General features: G+C 41.1%; 1 protein-coding gene across 1 annotated transcript in view; it reads left to right on the plus strand.

Annotated features, from left to right (window-relative positions):
• The window catches only part of LOC126334510 (endoribonuclease ZC3H12A-like), a 510,441-nt gene that overhangs the window by 1,228 nt on the left and 485,228 nt on the right, over positions 1–23,985 (plus strand). The window lies entirely within an intron of this gene.

The following is a 23,985-nucleotide window of genomic DNA, read 5'->3' on the forward strand; positions in this document are numbered from 1 at the left end:
AGATATTTGTCGGACAAATTGAAAGTCATGAAGTGTTTATTTCTAGGAAAATCAAATGCAATGATACTTTTCAGGTACTACACCAGTCTAATCAGTTTTATGCACGCTGTTAGTTTACACGAAAGTTATGTTTGTAAGTACAAAATTAACTGCATGTTTTTATAGGAATTTTGCATTGTACACTTAACAGTCCCACCAAAATATGTCTTGGCAGGTAATTAGTGCAACTAAGAGATTGATAGAGCGGCGAAGTTGGCATATTCCTTGTATTTTCCAACAGATTTTTTTTTAAATTTACGGTATTATTTACATTCTAGTAGTTTCGGTCTTGCTGATAACTGTGCAAATGTCTCGAAGACATTACTGCATGTTTCAGAATGTTTCGAAGCTAAGCAGTAACGGTCACAGTGACCAAGTGTTTATCAGTTTTCGTAACAGATACCGCCCGTATCTCGCAATTATGATGTCATATCTCCAACTGGATTCAAGCTTTGTTTCTGCCAATTGGTGTGTCTGCTGTGTTATCGATAAATATTTTAATCTGTAATGTGATCTTTCTCTCTCTCTCTCTCTCTCTCTCTCTCTCTGTGTGTGTGTGTGTGTGTGTGTGTGTGTGTGTTTTGGTAGTCAGCTGTTGCGGTTGCGGCTCAATTGTTTGATCTGCATACGCTCTCGTATTTGTTCAAACGGAGCGAGGTATGAAAACCGGCTTCACTTTCATCTTAATACCGTAGTTTACCTCCGACATTCGTTAAGGGTATAACAATACTGAGAGGAAGAAGCATTGTTAAATTCCTGGATGATTTGTTGAGCATTAACGCACTGTAGAAATAACCGAAAACACGCTGCGTCTGCGTGTGACTATAAAATTCAGTAATTAAAATTTGTGACATGCTTGCGTTCGAAAAAAAAAAATACGGGCAACAAAATTTACCTAAAAAGAACAGGCTATTTAAAAAGGACCTTGAGTTGCTACTGCGGCTTGGCATTTGCAGAACCATGACTACCTGATGAGTTTCGTGCGCCAATTCCGTGGAGTGTCGCGCTTGAAGAGACACTCTTAGATTGTTTCAGTGTATTGAAATTCATATTGAAATTCACTCCTCGATTTGGCGGCAGGTGGATGCTATTGTACTGTATTTAGCCAGGGTATTATTATTATTCGTCGTCAAAATACGTGCGGACATTCACTAAATATTTATTACAAGCTATTTCTTCTCTTCTGCCTGCAATATGAACTTCGTAACTTTTTGTGTAATAAAAACTGGTGGTGTTAGTTTCCCATTGATGAAGTACGATGGAATGGTTCGACGCTTGCCTCGAAAAGGAAAATATCTTTGAGGCAAACAACCGTACAAAGCTATGCAGTAAACATTCTTCGCCCAGGTGTTTTGACAGTGAAGCAACTGGTGTCGGACCAAAACTAAAGCCAGATGAGGTGCTTCCAATTTTTTATTTAATTCAGTAAATTAAATAACGAGTAAAAAAGAGACTTAAGCAAGAATTGTCATCTGCATCGGACGGTTGGGGCTTAAGATGCATTTTCCCTGTGTTTTTATCGATATTGCTTTAGAAAAAATGGCAGTGCGCAAGTTTAAACCGAGTAGTCGAATAGTTTTATTTTGTCTGACACTACATTCAGCTCAAGTTTGATTTAGTTTGTACAAAAATCAATGAGTAGCAACATGATTAGTGTTGTTTAAGAGGAGCTACTTTCATTAGGCCGTGGATACTCATGATATTGAGAGGTAAATTTCAGCAGCAGTTTGTTATTCTGGTAGTAATTTAAAAAAAAAACAATTGTGTGGAGTGAACTTAAGAAATCAGAGGAGAAAACGTCGAGAGTTCACTGAAATCCGCATGCTATTCCGTGGTATTCCAAACCGCCCTTGATTTTTATAAAAATTCTTTCGTAATTCATATGACACTGAATAGTTAGAATCCCACAAATAATTGCTATTAACTAAAATTGTATTTGCCATATTTAATATTTCATAACAGGTTATGCGCCAGTGCTCGCCAAAACGAACACTTTACTGCTTCAAAGGCGATTGGAGAAATCGATTATGCTAGCGGAAGGATTTGTTTTTGTTGGAACGAGTTGTTGCGGGAAACTTCCACAAGGAGTTTATAAAAAGAACACTGATAAACTTGAAAGACCTTATGATTGAGCTCAATGGAAAGGCACATCTCTAAGGTGTGTTTCGTTTATATTGATGGTTACGCGCGAACTTGTATACGCCGGCCAGCAAAATGACTCGGAAGGATCAAGCCTGATATAAAATGTGCGAAGTGAACCAATTGATGGAACTTGTGTTCACGTGCAATAATGCTAAAGAAATGGGCGACAAATTGTAAAGCTCGCACCATTATAGAGCCGCCATCGGCTAGCACAGTGCCTTGTTGACAACTTGGGTCGATGGCTTCGTTGGGTCTGCGCCACACTCGAATCCTATAATTAGTCCCAGCCAATTGAAATCGGGATTCATCTGACCTAGTCTCCGTTTTCCAGTACCGATATGGTCACGAGCCCAGGAGAGGCGCTGCGGGCGATGCCCTGCTGCTAGCAAAAGCACTCGCGTCGGTCTCCGCTGCCATTCATGCCAAATTTCGCCGAACCATCGTAGTGGGTATGTTCGGCGTGTGTCCCACTGTTGATTTCTGCAGTTGTTTCACGTATGGTGCTTCTCTGTTAGCACTGACAACTTTACGCAAACGCCGCTGCTGTCGGTCGTTAAGTGAACGCCGTCGGCCACTGCGATGTCCGTGGTGAGAGGTAATGCCCGAAATGTGGTATTCGCTGCACTATTGACCCTGTGGATCTCGGAATATTGAATTTCGTAACGATTTCCGAAATGTGATGTCTAGCTCCAGCTACCATTCCCGTTCAAAGTCCGTTAATTTCTGTCGTGCCGAATTATACCGCGTGTACGCGATACTGCTGCCATCTGTGTATGTGCATATTGCTGTCCCATGACTTTTGTCGTCTCTGTGCGTCTGCTGTTGAACTGAGTGAACAAAATACAACGGAAACAAATGCATTTGTTTCGCCTAACCGCGGAGAAGGATACAAAATAAGACAGGTGTAGATATCAGAAGTGCGAAAATTTCCCCACAAAAGCCGCAGCGCAAAAATTTCCGTGTAATAAATGCAAACTACAAGGTCATGGGAAGCGGAGTGTCCACAGAACACAACACTTAGTCACGGCACTAACAAGTAGCAAAAGTAGGTGAGCAGAGACGATGTATTTACCTCATACGCAGTGCGTACATCTACAGGAATCAGCGAGTACGTTGATGCAAATAAATGGTATTGTGACAGTGGTGTTGCGAAGCACGTCACTCCGAATAAACATACCTTGTTTCTACAATGAATTCATCGTTCCTACAGTGATTTCGCTTGGAAAACAAGCCAATGTGCATGCATGTGGTCAAGTGAAAGATGATGTCCTAATCTGACGAAGCAAGCGGTACAGCCTTTTATATGTGCCTGACGGATGCGTTGGGCGGTCGCGTACAACGGCCGCAGTACGACTTTTGACAATAAAAGTGTCTAGACTTGGGAAAAAGTCAGTGACGTCAGTGTAACTACAGACAGTGTGGAATATAGCCTTTTTATGTCGAATACGCTTGTTGTTAGAAAAGAGCAATCACGTTACCTTTGTGACTGCATCTGGAGAACTGCAAGCGTGCCATGGAAGATACGGCGATGGCCACTGTGGCCGAGCGGTTCGTGGCGCTTCAGTCCGGAACCGCGCTGCTGCTACGATCGCAGGTTCGAATCCTGCCTCGGGCATAGATGTGTGTGGTGTCCTTAACTAGTTAGGTTTAAGTAGTTTTAGATCTAGGGGACTGATGGCCTCGGATATTAAGTCCTATAGTGCTTGGAGCCATTTGAACATTTTTTTTTTTTTGAAGATAGGGCCATCAAATAAACACACGAAGAATATCTAGAAAGGCTTGATATCAATGTAGGTTTCAAGGAAGAATTTTGCGATGGTTGTACGTTGGGTAAGATCGTCATTGAAACAACCAGTGAAGCACTCTGCAGTTATTGGCGAATTAATCCACGCAAGTGTCAATATACTAATGAATTCAGAGTGGTTTGGAGGAGTTTGATTTTAGAAATATTTTAATGGCAATATCAATTAATTTCGTCAAATTTTTTACACAAAAATGAACGCCATATTCGCTTAAACATATCTTAAGTGAAACTCACACCAATTAACATTCGGTTAATCAATGTAGACGGGATGAATACAAAAATTTTAATAATATGAATGTCTACGCGTTGCTCGATGGAGAGGGAACAAAATAATTGATTTACCGTACAGAATGGTCACTGATCGCGAAACCGGAGCAATGCTTGAAGCTACACACTCAAAGTTGAACCCGGAAGTTTAGGCAGAAGATTGCATTAAAGCAATCTACATCTCAAATCGTAATAGAAAGTCTTCGATGAGGAACAAAATCGCGTATGAATGTGATACAATCGACCAATAAGAGAAAATTGATCGCATCACTGTTTTTGGCGCAGGTGTCATATAGACTATCAGTTCCGTTCAGAGTTTGTTGATAGGCCTTATTGTATATCAGTGACAAGGATAGAATTAGAATCTGGGTTCCTTCTAAAAGGAAAGAAGTTTTGAGACGTGAAATAAAATTTAAGAAATAAGTAGTTGGTAATTTTCGTCAGTGATAATGTCGAATTTTATATCTCACGAAAAGATTTCCCAGATCTGTAACAGCCAGACGTGACATCCGAAGGAGCAAATATCATAGGCTGTCTACTTCCTACGGAAGTCAAGAATTAAATGACTGTAATAAAATTGAAAAATTAACAGAATTCATGAAACCACAAGTTCCTGAATGTTCTGAAGAAGATAAACAGGAAAACATAATAATTATCCCCAATTTTATATTAATTTGCGTGCAACTTCATTGCCTTTTTTCCTCGATGGAATACATGCGTAATCGGCCGGGAGCGCCATTTTCTGGGTTTTCTCCTTCTTAGTAAACAATCACATTATGTAATTTGCTTAGGCCCTACATATAAAATGAATATGCACTGGGCAATTATCACTGCCTCTCAGACTGAATCGCTGTGTGACGTTTGAATAACCTGCGTAAACCGCTGACTCTGTATTGATAGAAGTGGATTAGATGCTTCCAAACGTATGTTTATTCTTCTACAGTGGACGCTGGTACGCCGAATTCAGTTGAAAATTCCTGTGGAAGAATACTGATTTCGGGGGCAGTTAGCCGAGTCTGTTAACAGGAGAAAACTGTATCAGAGGGAATTAGATGTGATTTCCATGATTGGTATGTGTTGAGTTATGAACTGTACAGTTTATTCACTGCACACATTGGAGAAAATTAATAAGCTGTCAGACTGCATTTTTTAGCTTTTCCGTTATGAGAAGTGACAGCTTTCGAGGCTGCTAGTAAGAACATGGAAGTCCTTTCTCTACCATCAACAACAGTCAGTAACCTGTAAATCACGATGTATGGTATAGTGTATTTCTTATTGTTTCGTAAAGTATCATTGCTCCCGTTCTATCCACAAATGGGGCACGGGAACATTATTGCTTATAAGCTGCTGTGCGGTTTGTTTTTGTCTGTACGCACCCAACAGGACCGATATAAAGAGCATTGAAGAATACTCCACTAAGAAAACCGGTTCTTTAAAATTTCTATATATGTTTTAGCGCAGAGTTAGTAGATTTCAATTTCATTTCGTATCGACCAATGCAAGCCTTTACACTTTGGCGTGGGCTTGACGTTTGCTGTAGGTACAGGTTTGTATATGAGGAATATCTTTGTATAGGACATACAAGAATCTTTGGTAAAAGCAAACAGCAGTTGCCCAGATTCTTAGCAATGAATCTTGCCTAGCTTCAGGGAATGTAAAACAGCGGAAGCTGATCTGTACACAAGTGGCGGTGTTATTGTGTATACATTGGTGGTTTCTCATTTGATGAAAACGCGATGAATATTTTGTCAGCGCGCACATATGGTTTTTGAAAGTCATTCTTTGGATTTCGTCGAAAGGTGTTTGGTACTATCATTGATTCCTTTATGCATACCATGTATACGTTAACACAAAGAGAATGATAAATAAAAATAAAAAAATAGTCTTCAGGTAATCTTCTTGAGCTACAGCCACAATTATACTAGACCAAAATCCTGTATACTAGACCAGTATACTATACCAAAATCCTGATAAAGTAGATGTCTCGATGGGCTCCCTAAACATATCTTATTGCTCCTGACGTATGTTTCAGGATACCGAAATATTCCTTTTTATGTAAATAAGTTTACTGTAACTAATGTATTTTCGTTTCGCCAGTACTTACAGGAGCCGCTTCGGCCATCGTGCACTATACGAGTCAAATTTGTGTTTTGTTTACGAATTGATGAACGATACATTTACGGTGAATGCCCCACAAGGAGAAATTCATGACCGTAATGTGAGAATTGTTCGCCTTAAAGTTTTGAGTTGCTGGAACACTTTATGCAAACTCATTGTTTTACTGAAAAGATTGGCGGAGAAAGCAGAACTGTAATCGTGTATCCTTGTAAGATACAGAAAACAAAAGGTGTGAATGTATATAGGGAAGACATCTCGGAAAGTGACGTTCTTAGAACACAGATTTTAATTTATCAGTTCGCTCGATAGAATACGGCTTAGTTATTTATCATGTGTGCCTCTGTTTACCTCATTGTGGACTAATACATTTCGGACTTCATTCTAGCGTAATACATTTCCCTGAAAGTACAGTAGGAAAGACAAGGGAATACACTTCAACGACATTGACCATGCTATGTATTAGCTGATATTACAGCTATTGGAACTTTCCAACTGCATTTAAAAACACACACAGTTACCCTATTCTATTCTATAAATACAATAAATAAAAAAACAAGTGTGTAAAAAATTTCTGCTCCTCGCATTCGCCCTAGCGAAGATCTCTATCAGATCCTGGAAGTCAAGAGAACAGGCGAGCTGATAAGGCGAGAGCGGTAATGGGTTCTGGATTGGACCGGACTCAATAAGCGGGTGTCGAGCGTTACGATAATTGATTCCGATTTTCAGCCACATTAGGGAAAATTTTGATGAATATGAGAACAAAGCTAGGAGCTTAAGTAAGCATGTGCATCAAGAATATAGCAGTGAAAGCAAACCCAATTAAGATCCCCAGACGGAGAAAAAACAGAAGAATTGAGTGGACTGATAAATTTGTGTAGCACTTGTTGTAATTGTTGATAAACTACAAGCAGAACTAAAAAAGCGAGAATAAAAGGTATTGGGAAGTAGTCTATCTTTTGCTACCTTTAACAAACAATACAGTAAAGCAAGAAGCTTGAGGAAGGGGTGCGAATGGTGAATAGAAGCTAGGAAAAAACGTCAGACAGTCATTGCAAAACTTGGAGAAGAAACCGAGTCTGACGATTCGTCTGCACTGTCTCGGACCACGACGTTTAACGAGTGCGCAACACGGGGCACATAAAAAGCCAATAAATTCAATTCCTTTATCTTTGCAGTTAAACCTGAATATTTCGTACTTACGCTACTGGCATTACCATAGGATTGCGAACGGCAAAATTCTGTCTTGCATTTTTCTAAGAGATCTGGGGTAACCCTCCTAAGATTTTCTCCCATATGGCTTTGTATGGGAACAAAACACAAAAATCTTTCGTGAACTTCCCTCAAAACAATAGGTTACTACTACGACTAGTTGTTTTTCATGTGCCGTGTATACAGTTCAATATACAACCAGTTGATAGTATTTTGCTGTTTTGAGTGTCGCCAACTATTTTCTCAGTAACTTGTTTCCCATAACTCCAATGATTTATTCACAAATAGTTTTGGACAAATATAATTGCTGGCCACGATCTTTAAGGTCACGGTCTCGGATGCTTTGTTTCGAAAATGGGTCAAAATGAGCAATTAGTTCAAGGGATCCTAAATAGTTACCATTATTTGGGGCTTCAAAAATTACTTTATCACGAGAAGCAAGTCCTCTTATGGCGGATTTACCGAAAATACAAAACACATTTCCTATAGATTCGGAATAAAACAGCAATTTTCTATCATTTTTCTCTCAGTTTAGCGATTTTGTAAAGAATAAGTTTTTGAATGCGTATCTTCTTTATTATTTGTAGACCCATTAAGATTTACTTAGATCATGTAAACTGTTCTTAAAATAGTTTTAACTTTTCGCTAAATACAGTTCCTTGAATTCGTTTTTCACATTTTTTTTTTCATTTCTTCTGATCTTCCCGCAAATATACGTTATTGGAGCTGGACTTACTGTGGCTGCTGGCACCAGACTTGCTGTCCAACAGGTACCCGTTAAAGAATGTGAAGGGTACTCATTCCGATTACGGGGCCCGTGTGAACTCGGTATCGTTAGTTTTCGCCACTACCTCCCCGTGCCGGGAGTGGGCGATTTGCACGCCTGCTGCCTTCCTTGGATGTGGTAGCCAGTCCTCTGGCTCGCTCTCCGGAATCAAACCCTGATTCCCCGTTACCTCTTACAAGCGTGGTTGACGCAGAACCTACCTTCGCCAGTTGATAAGACAGTCATTTGAAAGCTGCATCGCCGATATGGGGGCCGTGCGATCAGTCCCAAGTTATTCAGCGTCACCATGGCAAACGGACCGGACGAGCCGACCGATTGGACTCTGTTTGCATGTATTAGCTCTCGGATTACCAAAATTATCCAAGTGACATGGGTACGATATAAGGAGCCATAACCGTTTTAATGAGCCATTCGCAGTTTCACCGTATTGCGGCTTGTACTGAGACGTTCATGACTTATTCGCAGAGACAAGCACATGACTACTGGTAGGATCAACTAAGGAGGTGCGTCAACGAGAGCTGAGCAGCCGAGAGTGCGTCCCGTAGCCCCGGCGAACACTCGAACGAAAGATAGCCCAAACAAGAGGCGGAGACCGGAACTCGTCAAACGCGCCTATGGGCACGGACTTAATTGACGTAATCAATAAAGCAATCCTTTGTAAAATACGAAGTCACTTCTGGCACTCTCTTCGTAAATTTGGCTGCTTCTTTTTGTGCTTTTCTTTTGCTGGCACCTTTGAAAAACTCTAACGCGATGAGATCCGATTTCGAGCCTCGGAAACCAGAATCTAAACTCTAATACAAGTTACACTGTGGCGGCTGCTGTCTAAGAGTACAAGAGCACGTGAACACCCTAACTTTCGTCATCTTCCGGATTTATTTATTATTTTACGTTGAATGCTGTTAAAAATAGCATAGATGCTGCAGTCTGAAAGTTTCGGCCCTTAAATCTACCATGCTACTGCTCCTCTGGACTCCGTGAAACTTGCATCAGGTTCGCGAGCACGGCTTCAGTTGTGTACTTTTTAAGGAGCTTTTTCGAATGCGCAATCATGTGACGTAATTGTCTTTGGGTCAAATACATACGGATTTTATAAACAACGTGCACGGTTCACGATGTGCACAGTTAGTCCCTGCCACTCAACTAGAAGTTTTCGTCAGCGCCACCAGGTTGTAAGACACAGCGGCAGACTTGTATCCCCGATCGCTCGGCATAAATCTTGCTAGATGATAGCACACTCACAATATACTGCAGTAAAATTAGATCAGGCGTCAGTATATGTTACAGTTGTATTGACAGTAAACCTATTTTGTGTGTTTCTGAGTGAGTTACAGAATAGTAAGTTACGAATTTTATCGTACAGTAATACAGTTGGGGGCGGTGAGAATCACAAGAGCCTAAGGAACATCACTGTCGACTGTGAGACTGAAGCGTTTATTCATGCTTCTGAAATCTGTTGATCTTATGGAGAGTCAGATTTATCGGTGCTGTAGGCCCACATAGCATATATGGAAATTCACGAAAAGCTGTATCACTGTTGTCTCTGACATTCAGTTAGATGTTGGATTGACGGCGGCGTGCTTCAGGCCTTTGTGGATCTGAGCACCTGATTTGTATCCTAGTCAAGTGATCATGCTGGTAGACATTACTACACAAACGGCACTTTGTGTTTGGAGTTGGTTGTTCGTTGTGCGGGAATCAGCTTCATGTAAAAATGAACTATGTTGAATCTGTTTTAAATATTAACAGAAACGTAAAGCTGTGAGGATGGGTCGTTTGTTGTGCTTGGGTAGCTCAGTCAGTTGAGCACTTGCCCGCGAAAGACATAGGTCCCGAGTTCGAGTCTCGCTCTGGCTCACAGCCTTAATCTGGCGGGAACTGTCATATCAGCGCACTCTCCGCTGCACAGTGAAACTCTAATTCTGGGAATAGAAAAATAAATTATCAGAAAAAGTTATCCGCAAAGGAACTAGGGCCTTCGAGACAATATTCTTTGGTTGAGTGACGAAAACAAATAAGCTTGACTACAAGCGATTTAACAAGGAAATGTACAGGTAGCACAAGTTACTGTGTGGATGCAGCATAAGAACATTTGATTTTCAGCCCGAAACTAAATTCGTGAACTACCACATCTCTTAGAGACCTTGTACGCTTGTCCGAAAAAATGGAAAAGCACAAAAATTCCCACTTACACAAAAATGCGAAACGGAGAGTTGCGAAACTTTCACATTATTTCATTATTGCCCTACACTGTACTTAATTACGTACAAAACAACAAAATTCCACGAAAACAATTCTTTCGTTTGTCAGGTAAGTTATTCGTCATATTATTTATTATTAATGTTTTTGTTGTTATTGGCAGTGGCATAACTGTTATACACCGAATGCTATTAATTTCATACTCTCAGGTTTACCTGAATCTAAAAGTTTGTGAACATCCAAAATGTATACTCACTAGCCACCATTGGAATTACACAGTAACTGATTAGAATAAACAGTGCCACCCCACGCACTAACAACAGCCGCTCTCCAAATATGCTATACATTACAACGCTCTAAACAACACTACCACATAACTGTTTAGCACTGCAGCAGTAGACAAGCGATAAAAGCAACGAAGAAAAGAAGGAACGGACGAGGGTTGAATGTATCTCACAGCGCACAAAAGTGTTTGAAGTAACCCGCCCATCGTTATGGTCACACGTTCTACCAGACTCCACTCATACTGAGTTCATAAATAGACAGAACTTGACCTGAAAGTAGGGTTGGCGTATCTAGCTGGGACCTCGTCGGGACAGTCTGAGATAGGGATGCAGCAACGAAGTAAAAAATTTATTTAACGTAATTACTTTTTATTTAAAACAAAATTACATGGAACATATTGCGGCAGAAATAGTTGACACACAGTGTTTTTCTGATGATTTCACCTTTTTCAGCAAGCAGCAAGTCTTTTTTTCCTTTTACATATTTAGAAAACTCCATGCAAGTCAGCATGTAGTTAAACCAACACTGTAAGACTGATTCCACAGTCCCTGGCAGTCCAGTGGGCCGAAATCAGCGAAAATACTGTTTCCACAATGGCTTTGTATCCGGGAATAGAATACAAATACTCGCATAATTTTAGTAGTTGACATTTGCGTTCAGGATTTTCGGTTTCCTTACGGGGACCACACCCTGCCTATCTAACCCACGTTAATTTAGGCAAGTATTTGACCCATTTCTGAAAAAAAACTATTTGATGCAGGGCCTTAATATTTTTACTTCATGTTACATGATGCTAATAGTGTCAGCTGTACTAAAATCTACTTTATCCATTTTATAGTTTTTAAGAAATTCTTTTTTAAATGTATTAACAAAAAATATTAAGCTTTTTCTGCAGAAAATATTTTTTGTGAACTTCCTAATGGGATAATATTAATGAATGTAGTACCAGAGGTGGCTTTTTATGTTATGCAGAGTCTCTGAAAATTTCAGTCATTTATCTAAAGATAGTTTCTGATAGAATGGGGCATATGTACTGAAAACTTTAGTTTGCTGGAAATTGACTTTAAAGAAAAAACTTTTGAAATTTGTTACTTACAGTTAATTAAAACTGTCCTGCTGCATATGATGGCCCTTCTTTGGCCTCTAGCAGGACTTCCAGATTCGTTTTCACCTTCCTGGATGTTTGTCTTGGTTTCTTGGCTGTCTGCCTAGGCTATCCTCATTTAATCGCAATGTTGCAGCCCAGTGATAATATTTTCACCATGATTAATTCCCAGCTTTTTCAGTTCCCAACACTTTCCAATATTATCACAATTGAATGTAATAACAGCATCACGAACTCCTAGTTTCATTGTATGCATGCCTAGAAATACAGTTTTAGGAAGGCGGTTCCAAATTATGCTGTTGAAACATTCATTTGGGTTCTGTATCTGCCCATGCAGACATTTCCTTAGAAGGTCAGGATGAGCCAAGTCTCTGAAAATAGGCTTAATTGCTGTAGTAACAGCAGCAGGAAGAGAATACTGGGGAGAATAAGATCTTCCAGTTGCCTGAGTCCTATTGTATTTGCACCGAGAATTTTCTCCTGATAGACACAATCCACGACATGGTTTATTATCAGTAGAGGACTTATGTAAGATTATGGCCCAAACATCTGTCTTCATTGCCTCCAGATTTTCTTTATTTCTCCTAATTGCCTGCAAGTTTTCTATAACAACTACTTGCAATCACACCTGAACAAAAGCGTGTTGTTTAAAAACAGCAGAAACAAAAGAATACCGACCGTTGCATTCCAAGGATAGCCAACACATTCGGGAGTATATATAAAGAAAACCCTAACGTGCAATGTAGGTGATATAAAGATCTAAAATATAAGCAGAAAAACGGGTGACTGAAAAGTTGGCATGACACACGTGGTAGGAAAATGCTCTTTAAATGCTCGAAAAAAGTGTTTTTCAGCAAAATCCTTTTCAGAGTACTTAAATAAAACCCTCACCCATCGAAATACGACGAAAACCGGAAATCGATTTTTTTTACCTTAACCACACAGTGTGGTCCCCTTAAAGTAAATATACGTTTTCTCCACGGAGTTTTCAGACTTCCACTCTTCACAGTCATGCTTAGTTTCTGGCAAGCTCTTCAGATACATATACTCCTGAAAACAAGTGTCACCTGAAACTTACAGATCATTTTTAGTCAGGTATGTAATAGTTTTTTCAATCATCATCCAATCTGGGGTTTCAGATAGCACCATCCAATCAAATGATTTATATTTATTAAAAGAAATAGCCCATTTCTCTAAGTTATCAACTGCTATGCTATAGAAAGCCATTGACCCTTCCTAAAATTTCGCAATCAAAATAACTATTTCTTGGTTAGGGTTCTCATTCTTTATTTTGTTCAAATTCATCTTGGTTTATATGCCAATAAAATTTGCAGTCTTCCTTTCATACTGACATATGTGAGTATCGATTAATATATTTCTTATTGCAGTTATCGAGGATTTATTCTTCTCCATGATATTTTGACTGCAGAAACATGAAGTAAATTTCACTGATCGGACTGCTGAGAAAATGTGAAATTAGTTTAGGTTGCCTGTGTTTGGCGTCAAAGCATTGTTGGTAAACAGGCGACAATAACACTTTAGTCATCAAAAGTACACGTCACTATACACTTCACGCCCTATATAGTATATACCCGCTGTAAACACTTCAAACATTGCTGACTTGCACTTGTTCGTGTGACATTAGAAAGAATCTTCTTATCAGATCGCTAATCCAATAGGAACTACCCGATTCTTCCGCGTGGCGCTGCTTAAATGGTTCCAACCCCGTACTACAGGAGTAATCTGGTATTTTCGCGAGTGATGGCGCTAGATCTAGAAGGTGCTTGCATCGTTGATGTAGAACACGCAACGTGCAACGCCGTCTGCGAGACAACCTTGTCAGCATAAACTTGCTGGCGTAAATAAAACTAACTGACGCTGCATTTACATGTTGTTCTAACAGATAGCTATACTCCAGTACTAGAACCAAGCTCGTAACAGTATTTTGCAAAATCGGAACAAAAATGGGTCTTGGCGGAATGTCGGGACAAAAAGATCCATAATGGAGATGGTCCCCGATATATCGGAACGGATGGCAAACCTACATCAAAGTAATATATTCTATTGCGCAACTACCCAGTGACTTAATTTTTTGCTGTGTTGGAACTGCGTATTCTACAACGACATGAGGTTGCAGAACACTTCTGTTCAGCGAGAAAACATGGATCACGATTATCGTGCGCTATAATCGATCTTCATTTTCAAAACTGATTTATGCTCTTTTATTATGATGGGGGTGGAACAAACAAAGAAATTTGTTTCATATTTTTTGTCATATTTTATTTTGTGATGATGATTGTATGTTGAATGATTTTTACTAGACAGCCAGTTGAGTGCTCCATCACGCCTCCCTCCTTCCCACCCCCCCACCCCTCCCCCACTAATTCGGCCGCGCCATATCGCAATGTGTTATTAACTGGCATCCCTATTTGCGCTTTCTCTCTTTTATTGGTGTTTGGTTCAGTTGGTATCATGATCCGATTCTTGATTTATTTTCATCTTGTGGCATGTTTTGTAATTCTTTATTTTGACAGACCCCTATACTCACGTTAAGGAATGGAAAAAAATGTTGGTGTCAAATTAAAAATCCCAAAGTTTCGAGATTAGATTCTTTGCTGGTTCCTAGAGCCTTGCTTTTTTTTTCACTTCACTTTACTTGACTTCCACCTTTGGTACACCAAAAATTCCGATCTGTACATTGAGAGTCGCGTGAGTTGTAACACCCCTTTTATTTCGTGAACGGTTCAGAGTACCAAAACGAGAGGTTTTCGGCAAGTAATGGTAGGCTGAGGTGCACGTACTTCTGTAAGTTTTCTTTAACCCTGTTTAAATGGAACGATTTACCTTGCTAATGGCATCGAAAGTTCTTGAAAAGACGAGTGTAGTGATACAACGCTTCTTAATGTCGGTATTGAAAGTTTTCACGAAAATATCGGACAATATAGTATAACTGAAAGGTTGTGCGACAAGAATTGACTCGTGCCGGGCTCCGGCATTGTACCAAAGCCTTTCTACTGTTTACTTGTTTCCACAAAAACTACTCACCTACACATGAGTATGCACACACATTTGAAATAGCCTTCTGGAGCTGCTCCTGATACGCTAGAAGTTGGCATATACGTCTATTGTAATTCAATTGTAGCTGACGCTGCGTCTAGGTGGTATAGAGCAGGGCCAAGAGGAAATATGTTTTATCGTAGTAGGGTAGGCATTGTCTTCTTGCTGCATACACTGTCTGGTCTGCAGCGCCTGGACACTTATTAATGGACATTAATATAGGGTGTGTCCATCCTTCGCCTTTTGACGACTTGAACTCTGCTGGGGAAACTGTCAATGAGGTGTCTGAATATGTGTGGAGGAATGGGCAGCCCATTCATCAAAAGCTGAAACCAGGGAAGGCAGTGTAGTTGGACGCTGGGGTCTGAAGCGAAGTCGTCTTTCTAACACATCCCTAAGATGTTCCATTGGGTTCAGATCGGACCGTTAGGCAGGCTCGTCCATTTTAGGAATGTTATTGCACACAAACAAATGCCTCACAGATCCTGTTTTATGACAGAGTGATACAACCATCGTCTGAACTTTTCCTCCAATGTACGTAGGGTTATTGGAATTTAACCTGACCCAAAAAAATCATGCGTTTCTTTAAAAAAATGCGTCTTTTAAAACCGTTAAAAAAACGCCAAGAAACCCAATAAAATCCAACTATATTTAATATAGGCAGCCTTACACAAATTAAAAGAGCTAAAATATTTACTGTCACAAGAATTTATTATATTAATATCGTTTTTCACCTTCTCTTGCAATATAAGAAACACAGTTAAATAATATTTACACTTCCAGAAAAATGTAGAATCGTAATTGCTTTAAAGTACAGTTTAGTTTAAATGTAGATGTTAGTAAATCTTCACTGATGTCTCGGGTCTGTTCTTTCCTAAATTATTTCTTAATTTTGAGCGAACTGGCTTGTAGTTGGAGAAGTTTCTCTCAACGGATGAATTGCTAGCAGGGCAAGAAATAAGGCACTAATAAAGCAGTTGTAAGAATGAGTTCGTGTATTGAATACATTAATCACAGAAATTTTGAATGGGCTATTTAATCCCCAAATCGAAAAAATCCCAATAAAACCCATAAAAACCCAATTTAACCCACTTGGCTTGTACTAACTGGAGTGTTGGTAACACTTAAGAACTCAGGAGTGATTCCTTCTGTTGATTTCAAGCGTTTCTTTTAAAAGTGCAAAGCTCGACGCTACCTGTCCATCACTGGATGAAGTATGCTTGGTCTTGGTTTATCTGTGGTTGTTCCTTCTCGTTTCCACTTCATAATCAAGCCACCAATCGATTTGGGCGGCTGTAGAAGGGTTGAATTACCCCTGACGGGTCTATTAATCAGACGACACTCAGTGACTAGTCCAGTCCACGATCGAACTTTCTTGACCTACACATTTTCCTGTTACTGCTTCTCTGCTGACAATGCAATAATCCCCGACTGCTATACGAGGCCGCCTCTTATCACATCTAGTCGTCAGTTCCGCATTACATAGGGGCGTCTGGATATTTTCGCAACAGTCGATTACGGCGCCTTACCGTCTTCAACGCCAACATTAACAGGCGTCATACTGCTCTGCTTATCCTTTCAGCAGCTTTCGAACGCTGTTAAAAAGGTTTATCGCTCCCTTTTGAAAACACCATACTAATTCAATATCTTAGCTAACAGGAGAGTTAAGACTATTAACCTCACAAGTATGTTACGTGTCAGTCTGCGTATATTCGTTTGCTGAAAACTTCGTTTCAGTATCTTAGACGGCTCACAAAATAAAATGGGTGTTACGCCTTATGCGAGTCATCGTGTTTAGTGCTTCGAATTCCGCTTCAGAATGGCTTGATAAACCGCTTGTGTGGTCAAGGACTATTCCCAGTAGAACCACGCCTCCTAAAACAACGTGATGTTCAGGTCTACTTGGGAGCTGAGGGCTGCTTTACTGTGTTTCAATTTCGTGCCGGACGCCTGTTATGAAACTGCTTACAGCCTCCTCATCGGCAAGTCTCTTAGCTGACGACGTCACAAGTAATCCAGTTTGAGTCGATAGTGTCACTCGCAGATTGAGGAGATGAAAGCGGAGAGGTGGTTTGAACGTGTAACAAGCGCGCGCGACCAGGATGTGTAGAAGCTGACAGGGCAAGGTGCGGGTGACGTAGTGTGTGGGCGTGGCCCTTGTGACAGATGGTCGCTGAAAGGCGTGCGTGCGTGGGCGGAGGGGGAGTGGGCAGGCTCGGTATTTCCGAACCCAGCGCCAATAAGTGTGGGCGGGCCGGCCGCGCTAGCGCCCAGGGCCCTCGTCAGGAGGTTTCGACGAAAATTCAGTGGTCTGCTTAAAAAGTGAATTGATTTAAACTATAAACACTGCGGTTAATCGCTGTTGTCTCGCCACCATTACCTTAACGAATTCTACAAAAACTAGAGCATTAAATATTTTATTTCCGCCTTGTCCCCGTTTTGTCTAGCATTCCCTGTCTGTACTTTTAAGGGCGTTTCCAAGTGACACGGAGCTACGATCGAAAACAAAACAATTGAGGATGTGAGTTTCACTGTGTCCAAAGATTCAGAAATTTTAAATTATTAGTGTTGAGTGATACGGCACGTGTTAGAAGTTAAGGATTCCCTTATTGTAATTGTGCGATCATCCGTAGGAAAACAAACTCAAGTACTCATCACTACCGTTCAGTCTATGCAGATAGAAAATGGACATTTCCTGACAGGTCGGAGCAATGGCAGTTGATGTTTGCGCAGGGGAGCATTGCTGTGTTTTTTCGTTGCTTCTAAAAGACTGAAAGTTTTCATCGAGTTAAAATGGTGATGGCAGTATGCCGAAACGTATTGTAATAGTTCATATGGAAACGTAAATTGCTATTCACACTGTTCATTCGTTGTATGAATCCTGCCTTAGCATCAGCGTCTTGTGAATTAACTCAAATAATCTAGCATTTGTCATAATTATCTCCACTGTGCACCGAATCTGCGAACAAGTAATTTGGACCTTGCTCGACACTTGTTGCCAAGTGAACGTAATCCATTCGTGTGTAATCATCAAGTTCCTCCGATTGGCAGGTAAGGAAGAAACCATCGTGCTGCGCAGAGGAAAATATTCTTAGAGGGCGAACAAAAATGGACGGGTTTATCGCGTTAAAATTTAACTCCAAAATTTGCGCAGTAAAGGGGGCGGCTGTGTGCTCTAGGGAACTGCAGTGTTTTTAAAGTTTCGTCATTCACGCGCAATCACAGTCACTCATGTTTAGCAAGCTTATGATCTTTAACCGAACCTGTTACTGTAAAGATTACAAAACAGATTGTCTGAGACAAAGCGCTCGCTCTGAAATTATCCAAACCCCTCTCTTCGAACATTCAATTCTCTCTCACGACTTGGGTAACGTGCCACGTGTAGTTTAACTAATTCCAAGTTCACAGTTTAAACATAAACGTCTTTCTCACGTTTCGCTGTTATTTTGCGAAACTCCACTGTCAAATTTAATTCATAATTTCGCAAAATTATCGCATCCATTCACAGCTCCTAAAACTCACGTCCTACCGCCACGGCGTCTGAGTTCAGAACTTCACTTAGCAATGCACAAAAGACGTGCGATGTACTGTCCTTTGATTGGCTGATACACTGTACATCATAGCCAATCCGATACCAGTAGTAAACCGCACAACCCATGTCTTTTACAAGGGGCATTTAGTAAGCAATGGAACACAGCTTTTTTTCTGAAAGGAGCTTGGTTTTATCCATGATTCCAATACACCATATTGTTTCCCACACTCTTGGCTACAAAAAACCTGTTTTTCAACATAATCTCCGTTGAATGCGACGACCTTATGCCACCTTACCGGGAGGGGCTAAAGTCCGCGTTGCACCACATTTCTGGCCGACGTCGGAGCCAACATTCTGCTGCAACTACAGCCTCCCCATCATCCACGTACTGTGTTCCGCGGAGTACATCCTTCATTGGGCCAAACTGATGGAAGTCGGAAGGTGCGAGATGTGGGCTGCAGCGTGGATGAAGAAGAACAGTCCAGTGACGTTTTGTGAACTGTTCTCGAGTGTGAAGACTTGTGAGAGGTCTTGCGCTGTCAAGGAAAAGTTCGTTTGTATCTTTTAGTGACGTCGAACCTGTTAAAGTCCATAATTGCAGGAGTCACCTCTGTGTGCGCGACCTTGTTGCGAGGATGGCAGACGCCTCGCGCCACGACTCACCGTGCTTTTTGTTCACTTCCAGGTATCTGTAGACATCCTTAAAGTGCCTGTGGATATCTGCGACGCTCTAGTTTCCGGCCAAAAGAAACTCAGTGACAGCTCTTTGCATTGAACGCCCCTCCGTTAGAGACGACATTTTGAAGGCTATGTATAGTGTCGTCATCCATCGGTACTTTATGAAGCTTTAAGTGCCGAAGCGGGACTATTCCACGATGTCTCACAACAAATCCTCCATTTTTTCAACCAAAACTGTCCGAGAAAAAAATGTGTTGCATTACTTACCGAACGCCTCTCTTACATTGGACCAGTGACAAATTATTGAGCAGTTTATTAATAAACAGATCTATAAAATCTGGAATATGAAAATAAATCCCTCTTTAAACAACTGAATTATAGTAAAATGTTATTTTCCCAGTACCATAAACTTGCGAATTGCTCTTTAACAACTTTCCCTTGACAGTATAATTCACTCTCTCTGATGATGTGTACAGATCCAGTTGTCAAGCTAACGTGTACCCTGTCAACAGGCAGAACAACATTCATTTATAATATATTACTTCACACTCGCACCTTCATTCACTCTAATAACTAAACATATTAAATCAGCAATAAGTAATAGAAGACGTAATATTACAGTTTCATTTTCAAAATTTTGACTATTCAGAGTTAGTCAGTCAGATGCTGAAATCGTTCGGGCACTGGCGTCATTATTAGCAACTTTTGCTGGATCGTAAAGCACATCTGTCAAGCCAGAACCATGACTCATGTCTGTATGAAGCAATTTGCTACCATTAACTGATATAGGAGCGATGTAAACAATCAATCTTGCTGAGACTGATTTCGTTATAAAATTCTTCTGAAGTCTACACCACATTGATAGTGAAATGTCTCTCTATGAAACATTTGTTCTTATTAGTTGAATCTCAGGCAATAAGTCCTGCGCTCTTGTTTAAACACGGGTGCTGCAACAAGATGACTAAAATAAAAGAGCAAACGTTTGTTACTGTGATTCAAACCAATGGTGTAGTTTTCAGGGGTATCATAGTGTATTACTGTGTGAACAAGTCGAAAACGCACTCCATAATGAATCCACGTTGTTTCTAAACTCGAGTATTTTGTAGTTACCTAGTATGGAATCAAACCATGCCATTAAACAAAACCTTATAGAAACTGAGAAGAAAATCTATTTGTGAACAGATTTGCCCCTTACCTAGTTATGTTTCCGAATTCTGCACAATCAGCTATATGAGTGATTAGATATAATTAAGGGAAGTATGTTTATAAGTAATTATTTTGCTCAGCGGTGGGGCCCTGTCCTGTATCTGTTCCGTTCGCAAAAAGTACTCAAACAACCGGTGTCAGTAAAGTCCATTCCACTATACGCTGAGGGACCAAAACATTATGACCGTCTGTTTAATAGTATCCAGACGGCGTATCCAGAAACGACCATTGATCTGGTGTAACAAGAATTCAGCCAATTAATCGACACATTCGCAGTGATCCACGGTCCAGCCTCGATGATCCTGTGCCCACTGCAATCGTAATTGACGTATCGTTGGGTCAGCATGGGACCACGAAGAGGTTGTGCGCTGTGGAGCCCACATTCGACAATGTGTGCTGAACGATGTGTACCGAAACGATTGTGCCCACACAAGCAACGTAATCTGTCGTCAGATCTGCCACAGATTGCCGCCTATCGTATTTTACAGAACGGTCGTCTTTAATCTCCACGATCTGTCATGAGGGGTGGACTTTTAGCATACTATCATCTACTTGAGGTTTTACCGTACTTCAACAACTTCCCGTACATGTTCACTATAGTAGCGTGCGAGCAACAGACGAGCTTCACCGATTGTGAGAGGCTCATTCTCATGCGGCGGGCCATAATAATCTGCGTTTTAGTCGAAGTCGCATGTGTCAGCAGGGTTTTCCATCTGCGTCCCGTACTCTCACGTGAATTATTCCCCGTGCGATCTCCACTTTCATACATTACTTGCTGCGTCACATAGCCGCATCGCCACAGAGAGGCAATCAATCTCACGCTGGGCTGTAGTCAACGTTTTGGCTCATCTGTGTATATTCCTCTGTTATTCGTCTAATAAAGTGTATGTGTCTACGTCACTAACAGATCATCATCTCGCATTATCTCTCTGATATCCAGTACTAGCGCACTCCATTTATTAAATTTTCCATGTTGCGCCCGCTTGGTTCAAATGGTTCAAATGGCTCTGGGCACTACGGGACTTAACATCTGTGGTAATCTGTCCCCTAGAACTTAGAACTACTTAAACCTAACTAACCTAAGGACATCACACACATCCGTTCCCGGGGCAGGATTCGAACCTGCGACCGTAGCAGTCGCGCGGTTCCGGGCTGAGCGCCTTAACCGCGAGAGCGCCCGCATGTTTTCTAACGTCGTTTACCTGTCTTCCCTTAAGTTGTCCTTTCAGTTTTTTCTTACCTCTTATAATCCAGCGGAAAAACTTCCTTGGATTATTTGCTACACATTCGCCTCGCTGCATGACCAGTGTACGTCCATTTCATTTTTATCGTAGTCATTATTACGTCTGTACTCCAGTCTGTCCCCAGACCAGTTATTCGTTACGTCTTATCTTCTGGTAATTCGCCACATGTATTTCCCCATTGTTCGATGAACAATCATAAGTTTTCGAATAATTTACTAATAAAAAAAGTCAGTGTGTGTTATACACGCTGATTGTAAACATTCGATTTCACACGCCCTGGGTGCTTAGTTCGGAAAACCTGTTTAGTTTACCAGCAACACTCGAGTCTTTTCTCATTTATTTCTTTTACTGTTCATCGAGTAGTTGTTTTCAGCATCCCTGAATACAAAAACTCATCGACGGGTTATAAGACTTAGTTTTTAATTTATAGGCACAGCAATGTATATGTAGAGCACGTACCCACATTACCTCATCTCTTTCCTTTAACAATAAAACGAAATAAATAGTTTAATGTAGGTTGGGTCACGGCCTTCGCATAATTATTAAACGGCCGTCAAAATTTGTATAATTTCTTATAGACTGCGGTTGCGAGTATTACTCATCTTCAGGCGCCATAAGCAAACCACGCCTCAGTGCAGACAGCGGTTCACAAAATGAAGCATATCTTCTATAAAAATTTCAGAAACTGACTAGTCTGTGACTTGCACTCCGCTCTTACTCGCATGATGTATGGACTGGAGGCCGTAATCATGCCTCTAGGATTGCATATGAGATATGTCAGTACAGATCACCCACAGTTCGTAGCATTTTGTATGGAACACACATTTCTTTCTGTAAACGTACTATAACTGCTATGCTTCCAGATGCCTGAAGACGAATGATAGTCGACACTGTAATCGCAATAAATAAATAAATAAAAATTTTGACAGCTAGAAGCGGAAACGACTATGTTTAATGAACTCTGCCGAAATTTCCAATCGAGCTAGGTGGCAGATCCATCCCACAGTAGACTCGTGTTAGAGAGGATCAGGATAAAATTCCCTTCAGATCGTTGTGTTTCAGACTATTAACGATTTCTCTGTATGGAGCTTCCGCTATACGCTGAGGAACCAAAACATTATGGCCGTCTGTTTAATAGTATATTGTTCCACCTTTGGAACGCAGTAATGCAGCGATTCTACATGGCATGTAATTGCCGATTCCTTGGTAGGTTTCCGGAGATATGTGACACCCATGGTCGTTAACACTTTTGTACTCAGTAATTACAAAATACCTTGTAATACAGGCTTAAATTGGCATGCCCTACGAGGTTTAGGTGCCGTTGAAATATATGATCTGAGGCACCCAAAAAGTGGTCTTAGGTTATAATTTTTTCCACTTTCTTCAAGGGGATCTCCCGTTCACACCTCCTTGGGGCCTATACCCTGTCTGTTGTCACTCTCCCCCTCCCCCTCCCCCCCTTAAAAAAATAGTGCTGACGACGCCCGCGGTGGCACCAAATCCCTACGCTTAGGTCACACAATTCCCGCAAATTATGGGCCGATGGTTTTTGATCGCTGAGCTTGTGTCCTATAGCACCATAAATGTTTCCCATAGAGATAAGATCAGGTGAATTTGATGACAGAGAGACCATCGCGAGATTACAGTCATGATCATCAGACGACTGTAACCCAATTCAGGGCTTTCAACAAAGACATTTACCCTGCTGAAAGATGCCATCGCCATCTGGAAGGACATCACGCATCAAGGCATGCAAGTGGTTACCTATACGTTCGCTTAGTCAAAGGCTGTCACGATGCCATCGAATGCTACCACAGATCCTACAGAAACCCAGTTCCGCGTTGCATAATCCTCCCCCACCAGCCTGCGTCCATGGTGTGGTGCATGTTTCAAGCAACCGTTCGCCTGGACGACGGCGTATCCAGAAACGACCATTGACCTGGTGTAACAAGAATTCAGCCAATTAATCGACACATTCGCAGTGATCCACGGTCCAGCCTCGATGATCCTGTGCCCACTGCGATCGTAATTGACGTATCGTTGGGTCAGCATGAGACCACGAAGAGGTTGTGCGCTGTGGAGCCCACATTCGACAATGTGTGCTGAACGGTGTGCACCGAAACGATTGTGCCCACACCAGCAACGTAATCTGTCGTCAGATCTGCCACAGATTGCCGCCTGTCGTACTTTACAGAACGGTCAAGTCTCTAATCTCCACGATCTGTCATGAGGGATGGACTTTCAGCATCTTATCATCCACTTGAGGTTTTACCGTACTTCAACCACTTCCCGTACATGTTCACTATAGTAGCG

This window comes from Schistocerca gregaria, chromosome 2 (assembly GCF_023897955.1).
Source record: "Schistocerca gregaria isolate iqSchGreg1 chromosome 2, iqSchGreg1.2, whole genome shotgun sequence".
NCBI lineage: Eukaryota > Metazoa > Arthropoda > Insecta > Orthoptera > Acrididae > Schistocerca > Schistocerca gregaria.